This window comes from Henckelia pumila, chromosome 1, assembly GCF_033568475.1.
Source record: "Henckelia pumila isolate YLH828 chromosome 1, ASM3356847v2, whole genome shotgun sequence".
Lineage (NCBI taxonomy): Eukaryota > Viridiplantae > Streptophyta > Magnoliopsida > Lamiales > Gesneriaceae > Henckelia > Henckelia pumila.
In genome coordinates this window covers 165,189,099-165,200,657 of record NC_133120.1, presented here as the reverse complement: position 1 = coordinate 165,200,657, position 11,559 = coordinate 165,189,099, and the positions used below count along the sequence as shown (strand labels likewise).

Here is an 11,559-nt window from a genome sequence, read left to right as displayed (position 1 = left end):
AGGGGGCCCAATATTTTTAAGTTTTTTTACTATACATATATGTATTAATATGTTTAGTTCACATATGACATAACCAACACAATTCTAAATAATAATAAAAAAAGATGCCTCAATTAAAAAAGGCCCAATAAAATAATAAATCAATTTTATTGGCCATGGACCACCTATCACGTTTCGGCATTTCACATTTGCAAAGTTTTATTATTTTGTATCTATTGAATATTGAATTATTGATTTTGTTTTAGTTTTTTTTAAAATTTTTAATACATAATTTTTTGTTGGATGATTGAAAATTTTGAGAATTCTTATTTTTAATAACTTGTAAATTTGGAAAACTGAATTTTAAAGTCATTCACCTTAACAAGAGGGCCCATTTAAAAAAGAAAAAGAAAAAGAGGGCCCATTTATAATGTCGTCTCAGACCCTATTGAACATAGGTCCGGCCCTGATAAATGGACATAGTATATGAAATATAAGATTAATGATTTATATTTTTTTAGTCAGTACTTTATTTATCTTTGTTTATTTTTAAAAAATAATGGTAGTTATGATATATATATATAACAAATTGACATGACATGACATACAAAAAATGTTTATCATTCATGTCTCAACGACTCAACCTTGATAAGTAGATTCGATTAAAAAATAATAAGAGGGTAAGGATATTTTGGAGAAAAAAATTGATAAGATTTACGTACCAAAAATGGTTATTATTCATATCTCAATCAATCTTAATAATATATTAATATTGTATAGATAGAGATATATATGGGTAAGCATGGAAGATGACACAAGGTAGTGAATCAGCTGATAATGATTTTTGTTCTATAATATTAGTGATGATTGGTGGCAGTTGAAAACTGAACAAATGCAAATCGTAAAGTCAATGTTTGCAAGCCAATTAAGATCTTGATTCATCTCCCCAGAGCAGAAAGCAGAAATAGAGTGCCAAATATTCTGAAACCAAAAGCATGGCTGAAGCTTCTGTTTTGATGCTGTTGAGTCGATTGGCTCCGAAAATAGAGAAGGTGGTCCGAGAAGAGGTTTGTTTCATGCTCAATGATGATAAGGAGGCTCAAAATTTATCCACAAAGTTGAAGAAAATTCAACAAGTGCTGATGGATGCGGAACAAAAAGCAGTCATGGATCATAGGGTTAGAAGCTGGCTGGATAAGCTTCACGACATCTCCTACGATATCGACGCGGTATTGGATGAATGGGATCTCCATAATCTCAAAAAGGAGCTAGAGGATGATGTTTCTGAGTCATCTGATCATTCACTGCTGCACAAGGTAAGTTCCTTTCTCCAATCTGTTTGTTTATGCTTCAGAGAAACTGTGGAGCGTCGAACTATTGCCGAAGAAATAAAGAAACTAAAGGGAAGATTGGATTTGATTGCCCAAGAAAATGAGAATGAGTTCAAATTCATTCCGAATTTTATCCCGGAATCTCAAGATTTTAAACGAGCCGTATCTACCTCAATTGTGGATGTTTCTGAAATACAAGGAAGAGATGATGATCTGAAATGGCTGATCAATAAACTGTTGCCTGATATTGGTACTGTGAGACAAAAGGGCACCCAAATTTTGTCCATAATAGGGATGGGAGGGATGGGGAAAACCGCTCTTGCGCAACTTGCTTTTAATGAAGAAAGAATAAAGCATCACTTTGAAGTCAAAATATGGGTATGTGTCTCCCATCCTTCCAATGAGATCAAGATTGCGAAAGCAATATTGGAAGCCTTAACTGGGCGTTATCCTGATTTTTCTCAGCTTGAGACGTTACTGCAAAATATTAAGCACTTAATCGCAGGAAAAAGATTCCTTCTTGTTTTTGATGATGTTTGGACAGAGGATGACACGGTGTGGAAACCATTGAAGATCACTTTGATAAATAACGGTGCACCAGGGAGTAGAATTTTAGTGACAAGAAGGAAAATGAAAGTTGCGGAGATTATGGGAAGCACTCAAATTAAAAAATTGGATCCATTATCGGATTCGTGTTGCTTCTATATATTGAGCCAAATTGCCTTTCATGGAAGAAATCAAGGCGACCGTGCTATGCTCAAGGGAATCAGTTGGGAGATAGCCTTAAAATGCAAAGGCATGCCATTGGCAGCAAAGACATTAGGGAGTCTGTTACGTTTCAAAAGCAGTCTTCAGGAGTGGAAAAATGTGTTAAGCAGTAAGGTGTGGGAAATGGACGAAGTAAGGACACATATTTTTCCATTTTTAGCATTGAGCTACAACCAGTTACGCCCTACAGTAAAACGTTGCTTTTCCTATTGTGCCATTTTTCCAAAGGGTTTTCGCATAAATGTGGATGACTTGATTAGGATTTGGATGGCTCAAGGATTTCTCTCCTCAGGTGGAACCGTGGGCGGGATGGAGTTGAAAGGGCGAGAGTATTTTGAGGATTTAGCAATGTGTTGTTTTTTCCAAGATCTTAAACGAAGTCAAGTTGGAGATGAAAGTATACAATGGTGCAAAATGCATGATCTTGTGCACGACTTTGCCCAATTCTTGACAGATAATGAAAGTTTGATTGTGGATAATGTTGATATGGCTCAGACTGGAGCATGGGCCAAAAATACCCGTCACTTAAATTTGCTGGATTTTGAAGCAAAGGCCAGCATGGATCTATGGCCACAATGCCAAATGCAAGAATTGCGTAGTTTTATATGTACAAGAAGAAATATTCCTCTGAATTTGTTTAGCCATTTGAAACGGGTCAAATTGCTATATTTGAATCACTGTAAGTCGATAGAGATTCCTGACGAGATTGGAAATTTAGTTCACATCAGATACTTGAATCCTAGTGAGAATTTGTTACTGAAGACGCTCCCGGAGTCCATCTGTGATTTGTATAATTTGCAAACATTGGACCTTACAATGTGCTATGGTCTCATTGGTCTTCCTCAAGGGATCCAAAAACTTGTGAACTTGAGGCATCTGTTGGTTTATGGAACTTCAGATCGGTTTGAGTTCACTCAAGGATTAGGGAAAACTAGTCAATCTTCAAACACTGAAAGCATTCAATTGCGTTAGTGGATCCGACAACAAGCTCGGGTATCTGAAGGACTTGAACCAGTTGGGAGGTTCTATATATTTTCATATACGTGATTTGGATGATGCACTTCATAATGTGATAGAGGCTAAGAAGGCAAACTTAAAAAGTAAGAGTTTCATTCAGCATCTGTCGTTTTCTTGCAACGAGGGGTTAGTCGGGTTAGAAGTAATGAATGCTCTGCAACCATCTCCAAACTTGCGGAGTCTTAATATTCGAGGCTTTTACTTTCCAAATTGGTTGACTACCCTCACCAATCTCAGAAAACTCCACATTGGTTGGGGAAGAAATGCGATCGACATTTTGCCTTGTCTAAGAAACCTCCCTTTCCTTGAAGATCTTGCTCTAGAAAAGTTGAACATGGAACATTTGAGCCTCGAGTTCTTCGGGCTAAGCAGCACAACCACAAGAAAAGCACCGTCGGCATTCCCTAGATTGAAGTATTTTTCTTTAAGTTTTTGTAGGAGGTTGAAAGAGTGGGATGACATTAGAGAAGAAGATGACACGATGATCGTATCAGTACTTCCATGCCTCCGCCGCTTGGAAATGGAATTTTGTAGCGAATTGAAGGCACTGCCACATCGTCTCCTGCAGAAGATTAAGTCCCTTTTGATTTTAGAGATCCGCAGTTGCCCATACTTACAAGAGAGGTACGCCCAGGGAAGAGGAGAAGACTGGGATAAAATAGCGCACATTCCACTGGTTTATATACATTGAATGGTTCATTTATTTAGTTTCCAAAAAAAATAAAATAAAAATGGTTCATGTATTTCAAATCGCATATGCAGGCTCTTGATCTTCAATATCCAAAATACCATAAAATAAACATGTATTTGTCAGGCTTACTATTCATTATTTTTCTTCGTCAGTTTCGTTTTACCCGCTTCAATTTTTGAATTCCAACTGAAATTGAACACATTTTCCTTTTTCTCTTTTACAACATATATAACTCGATCAGTAGTGCTAGAAATTATCAAATTCCAACCAAACTCGTATACGTTTGAATTTTTTTTAAGCGGGGTCGGACTCGAATTAAAATTATTTTATTAGATAGTTTAATTACGAGTTGCTCGCAAGCTTTAATGTTTTACGATATATTGTATAAATCTATATTAAATAAATTTTTTTGAGCCTTTAAAATTTTTGTTTTTGAAAATTAGTATGAAACTTTGAATAGCTAATCACGAACATATTCGAATTTTTCTGAGCCGAATCGAACTAAATTTTTTTAATTATTCGAGCTCGAGTTTATATCAGTAATTCGAGCTCTAAAACATTCTTCATATTCGAGAATTAAACACACACTTTTTTTTTTAATTTTTGATAATTTGATCCTTGTAAATACAGCTTAACTAAATACGCATCAAACAACGTGTGTTTTTCGAGGAGTGATATCAGTAGTATCATGTCTGTAATTTGCATTCAGTTCCATAAAGTACGTTGGGATATAAATGTTGAGTCGAACCGAACAGACATTTATTCAGGCTCCTGCTCGGCTTGTATCTATAAAAACTTGAGTTCGACCTGCTCGTTTAAAATATATATATATATATATATATATATATATATATATATATATGCACGTGAGTTGCACTTGACAAAACAATGAAACCCATATTTCATATTTGAAAGGAAAATATGTCTTGGAGATAAGACATAAATTCTATTCAATTGTTTTCCTTTTAATTAATATTTTCCACATGTTTTTCCTTTCTTGTATTCGATATTATCTTTTATTAAAAGATGATAATCTATTATTTAAGTAATATTGATATATGATTTGATCATGCTTACTTTTTAATTGAAGATTTGTTTCCATCTTTACAGGACTCTATCTAAAGAAAATAAATCATTCTACTTATTTTAACTGTGAAGAAGGAGCAGAAGAGGTAGAGAGAGCGTACAAAGCAAGATTAGAGAAAAAGATCATACGCGTGAAGAACATAGAAGAAAAAGGAAAAACTGATTCCAGAATTCTGATACCAAGCGTTTCAAGATCTAAATTTCCGGTTGAATAATTCCAGCCACTATCATCGTGAATACTATCTGACGAAGAGACTTCAAACTCTTCCATGTGTCTTTGTTTCTTCCTTTTACTACACCTCTGATTTTTTCTATACTAGTTTCATAGTATTTAGGGTGTAGTTTTAATATCTCGATTGGTTGAGATATTTGTTTATTTAGTTTACACTCTATAGTTTTCGTTTTCAATCTTAGATTGAATTTAGAGTGTTGTTAGAATTTCTCAAAGTATTCAAAATCTAACTTTGATAGGTTTACTAGGATTGGTTTTTGTAATTGAATATTACTTTGTCTTAGTAATAATTTTTGCCATGAGGCATCACACACGTCTTTATACTTGTGCACAATAATTTTTGTGTTATTATTTCCGCTGTGTAATTATGCTTAATTGATAATAATTTTTTCGTAATTTCTGATCTATTTGAATATAATTATTTAATTTGTTTTGAATGATGTTGTACCTTGATGTTGTTGACATCGTAGGACAACATTAGAGTATCTGACTTTATATGTTTTTCTTAATAACCTGCGAAGATAATTCTTACAAGTGGTATCAGAGACAACTCTTGATACACTAAGAGTTGATTCTGTTTGTTTTATCTTACAGGTACATTATGGAAGTACAAGACTCTCACAAGGATCTTGTGCAAATATCGCAAGAAGTTAATGAAATAGATCTATGTGAAGAATCTACATTTCTGATTGCAAAGAAATTTGGCAGCTACTTGAAAAAAAATTAGAGATTATATTGAAAGCGAGAAAAAAATCCAAATCTTTGGTTGTGCCTACACCTTTGAAGACTCAAAAAACTTCTCTCCCTCAAGGAAAGAACAATTTGAGATTGAAAAAAGGAGTGACTTAATTTTTAAGTGATGATGATATTGATGAAGATCACGAGTCTACTGAGAAAGAAAATCTTGTAAAGAGAAAATCATTGCTTCAAGTCAATCCTAATGTTGTTGCCTCTGGAATGGCAACATCAGGCCACAACATCAGACGTTATGAATCTAATTCCTTGCGTTTGAATGCTGTTTTTCCTAAAAATTTCAGTGGTCAGGATGATGAAGAAGATGAGGAAGAACAAGAAGATTCAGATATCAAAGAATGCACATCACTAACCACGGCCATTCCCGTGAGAACTCATCTTCAAATCAATCCGAATGAAGTGTCCACTGGGAAAGCAATCTCAGAATTCTGCTATAAGAATTCAAATTTTAAGTTTCCGTGTCTAAATGCTGTTGAAGATACACACATGAAAAATGAAAAAACAGCTACTGAGGAAAGTGTTCACACCCTGTACAAAGAACTCTATGCAGATTGGGTGAAAAGAAATCAAGAAAACTGTCTCTTGACCAAAGAAAATGCTGAGATGAAAAGTGCTTTGGCCAAACTTGAAGTTGCTCTAACAAAAAAGGACATAAAACTCTCCACCGTGAAGGGTGAACTTGCAAAAGCAAATCAAACTTTGACAAAATATAATTCCAGTTCAAACAAACTTTCGGAATTATTCATGACTGGGAAAATTGATAAAACTGGATTGGGTTTCAAAGGAAGCACATTTGAAGTTGGTGAATCTTCACACACTATTTCGAGACCTATGGTGTTTGTAAAAGAAACTAATTGCTCATCATCTTTCAAAGAAGGATCTCCTGTTAAAATTACTCCAAAGCAGGTATGTACTCAAAATCAAAAGATAGTAGACCTATTTTTATATGTCATTATTGTCATAAACCAGGACACATAAGGCCTCATTGCTTCAAACTGAAGAAAGATTTCATGAAGTGGTCTGGTAAGTCGATGTTGCCCTCTGATGTTGGCAACATCAGCCACAACAACAACCATAACACTACAAAGAAACAGTCCTCTAATAAAAGGTTCTGGGTACCTAAGGTGAAACTCAAATGTTTTGTCATTTATACCTCATTGAAAACTGACTCTGCAGGTTCTTGGTATTTTGATAGTGGCAGTTCTCGTCACATGGCTGGATCAAAGGAGTTTCTCACTGATTATGTGGATCAAAGGAGTGGATGCGTGACTTATGGTGGAGGTGCAAAAGGAAATATTGTTGGAAAAGGAACTTTGAATGCTAAAGGATTTCCAGAGCTTCACAATGTGCTTCATGTTGAAGGATTGAATTCAAATTTAATTAGCATTATCCAACTTTGTGATGATAACTTATTTGTGAAATTTGATAAAAATTCATGTGAGGTGTTTGATGAAGCTAATGTTTGTGTTATGACAGGTACTAGGTCAGCCGATAATTTCTACAAAGTTGGTGAGGAACACGACTGTAGAAGCTCTACGGTAAGCGAATTGGATTTATGGCAACATAAGATAGGATATGCAAACTTCAAATCCTTGAAGAATCTGGTAAGTTTGAAGTTGTACGAGAAATGGAAAGCCATGGTGATATCAAAGGAAATAGAGCAGAAGATGACTTCCAAAACTTGATGAATGAACAACTGGACACTCCCTGTGTCATCCCCGATGTTTCCAACATCAACGACACAACATCAGATTTCCAATTGACTCAATCTGAAGAAAGTCAGTCTGATGAAAAGATACGTACTGATGTGGAAGAAAATTCTCAGATTCAGAAATTTCATCTCACATCTCAGGTAATTGGTAACTTACTGGAAAATGTGAGAACCAAAAAAAAAAAAAGTGTACTATCAAAAGATGCTCGGGTTAGTGTGCAATTCTTTTGTGTTTTTCCAGGTAATGTATTCCAATTTTGTGTCTTTCATTGAAGCCAAGAATATGGGTGAAGTATTAAAAGATGAGTTTTTGGTGAATGATATGCATGAAAAACTTGAGCAATTTTTTAGAAATGGTGTATGGTATCTTGTATCACCTTCTACTCATGAAAATGTGATTGGTACTAAATGTAATTTCAAAATCAAAACTAATAAGTTGAGGAATATTGTTGGAAATAATACTCGTTTAGTTGATCAAGGGTACACTCAAGTTGAAGGGGTAAAGTTTGATAAAACTTTTGCTCTTGTTGCTCGTATTGAATCTGTTCGATTATTGCTTTTTATTGTTTGTTATATGGGTCTTAAACTGTATCAAATGGATGTGAAAAATATTTTTCTTAATGGTATTTTTCATGAACAAGTTTATGTCAAAGAACCTAAGGGTTTTGAAGACCCTAAGCATTTGGATCATGTCCACAAATTGAAGAAGGCTCTATATGGACTCAAGCAAGTTTTTTGTGCATGGTATGGTAGATTGACAGAATATTTGTTGAGAATTGACTTCAAAAGAGGTGAAAAGGATAAAACTCTCTTTATTCAAAAGCTCAAAGGTGATATCTTGATTTGTCAAATCTATGTGGATGATTTACTGTGTTGTGCTTCATCTCAAAATTATGTTCATCACTTTGTTGCATGCATGGAATCTAATTTTGAAATTAGCATGGCAGGAGAGATGGGTTATTTTCTTGGACTTCAATTCAATCAAATGTCTGATGGTATTTTGTTGTGTCAAAGTAAATATGCTAAGTATCTTGTGAAGAAATTCTGTGGTGATAATCTGAAGCATACGAAAACACCAATTGTATCAAGTGAAATTTTTTTCAAAGATGTTGCAGACGGTGTTGACAACACCATGTACCGCAACATCATAGAATTTTTTTTTTATATTTGACTGTTAGCCGCACTGATATCATGTTTAGCTTTTGTTTATGTGCTAAGTACCAGTCTGATCCTAGAGTCTCACATTTCAAAGCGGTAAAAATTATTTTGAAATATGTTTCAAGAATGGTGGATGGCTATGGGCTTAAGAGTGAAACTCCAATTGTATATTGTGATAATTTTAGTGTGATTAATATCTTGAAAAACCCATTACAACACTCCCGCACTAAACACATTGATAAAAGATATCACTTTACGCATGATTTGGTTGAAAAAGATTTGATTCATATGGAATTCATTGGTACTGACAATCAACTAGCTGACATATTCACGAAAGCATTGAATTTTAAGAGATTTCCCAGTCTTATGAAGTCTCTTGGCAGGCGTTCACTTTGATCACTAAATGATGTTGTTACGTGATGTTGCTAACATCATGAGACAACACCAAATGCATGTGCATTTTTAGGAATTTAGGCATCTTGCATTTCATTCATTGTAACACCCGAAAATTTGTATACGTAAATTCGCATGCATAATTAGGAAAAATAATTATTTAAAAATTTTATTTGTGTTAAATGACTTATATGTGTTATTATGTGAATTATATGCATGATTTAAATTTATTTTATCATTTAACCCGCAATTATTGTATTTTTAGATTTTTGAGTAAATAAGTTATTTGATCGTGTAGACGGGACCGTGGACGGACGAGATATCAAATTTTGAGCCAAAAATATTTTATGAGATTTTATGAGCCTTTAAATAATATTTTATGGTATTTTGCAAGAAAATTTTAGTATTTAATTATATATTTATTTAAGGGTTGATTTTTAGCCAAAATAAGTCATTTTAATGAATTTTATTAATTTTTAAAACTCCCTTAAATTAATATTTCGGGATTTATGTTTTATATCAGATTAGTATGTATTTTTAAAAGTTTAAAATTTTATGTTTATGTTATATTATCTACCTAATTAATTTATATTATCTATTAACCTATTTTCTACCCAAAATTTTATCCCAAAAATCATTCCCTACACTACGTAAACCCTATCAGCCGCCTCCACTCTCCTTTCCCCCTCCATTCCATCGACCAACAGCAGATTTCCAGAGCACCATAGCCGATCCTTGGAGTTTATCAAGTTGTTCATCGTTTCGTCGTCCCGGAGTTGTACACGCGGTTACCTTCGTTAATAAATCAAAAGGCATGTTTAATTCCTTTCCTTTACCACCATATAAGCTACTACTCACGTTTTTCATCAGACTATATGGATTTGACATGATATTTACTGAACTTCTTCTGAAAAATATCATAGACTCCTTCACGTGCATGAGTTTTCTTGTTTACTTCAAGGTTTGATCACGTTTTTCTCATGTGGCTCGGGTCCAGGCTGTTGGCTGTGGTTAGGATCATGTCCTAGGTTCTGTAGGATCGAGTGAGGCAGGGGGTTTGTGCCAAGAAGGGCGGGAACCGAAGCCAAAGAAGTTGGGTGCAGTAGATCATGCAGATTGCGCAGCGTTGGGAGATTGGCTCGTTCTCGGTCCACAGGGCGTGTTTTAGGTTTCTTCCAGTGGGGTTAGAACCCCAAGACCTTGGGGAAGATATTACAGGTGGTTCTCCGGCCGGTGGTTTCCGGATATGGGCAGCCGAACGGCCTGAAGTTTCTGTTCACGTTTTGCGCGTGAGCAGAAACTAGGGGCAGATTGTTTTGGTTCGTTCTCCTTTTACAGAACTCCGTTTGAGGTAAAATATGTTGGGTTAGAACTGTCTGGATGTTGGCTAAGTATGGGAAGTGGTTTCACGACCAAAGGTCGCCGGAGTAGGCAGCACAGTCAATTTTTCCAAAGTCGCTCAGGGCTGCCGTGAGTTAGGATTAAGGAAAGAAAGGTTAAGGTTGTGTCTAGGCTTTAGGCGGGCCGAGCTTGGTTTTTTGGGTACGGGTCGGGTCCGTTGGGTCACGGGTCATGTTAGTCGGGTCCGGGTCTGGGTTATATTAGTTGCGCTCGAGTATTTTTATTTTTAAGTTAATTATTAAGTTGGGCTGTAAATGGGCCAAGGCTAGTTCAATTAATTAATTGGGCCACATGTGAATTAAGTTATTGGGCTTTAGTAATTATTTAAGTGAGTCTATTAATTTTTATGGGCCTTGGGGCCCATGGAAATTATTGGGCCAGTCTTTAGGTTTTTGGGTCATTGGGCCAGACTAAGTAATTAATGGGCTTGGGCTTGAATAAATTATTTGGGCTTAAATGTAAGTTAATGGGCTTAAGTTGAATTATTGGGCCAGTCTTAGAATTTATGGGTTTAAGTCTAAGGGGCCAGCAGTCTGACCAACCCGTAAAAATTAACTAAGTCCGGAATATATATTTAATTCTTTTTTTATGCATGAAGTTTATTTTAAATATAAGTATATTTATTATTAAAATTAATTAAATATATATTACAGACATATTTTAAGTGCATGCATACATGAAATATTTTATGATGTGTTTATGATTAAGAATTGAGCATGAAAAATATTTTTATGAAAATTGAAGTGATGTGGCGGCACAGAGGTGGTTTACCATCGGCACAGAGGTAGTTCTACTATCGGCATAGAAGTGGTTTTACCACTGGCACAGAGGTAGTTTACTACCAGCATAGAGGTGGATTTATCCACAGCCACGTACGATGGTTCTTAGACTGATCAGTCGGCACAGTTATTAGTCACATTCATGGATATGACCATACTCAGTTTTTATGACGATGACATGCTCAATTATGTTATGTATGATTAGCTATGATGTATATACGACTGATGATGAATAATTTTTATGATGCATTATTTTAAGA

The 11,559-nt window shown here is 35.0% G+C and overlaps 1 pseudogene; it reads left to right on the top strand.

Moving 5' to 3' along the window:
* Positions 1 to 827: 827 nt before the first annotated feature.
* On the top strand, positions 828 to 3,993 carry LOC140875092 (putative disease resistance protein RGA1; annotated as a pseudogene).
* Positions 3,994 to 11,559: the final 7,566 nt, after the last annotated feature.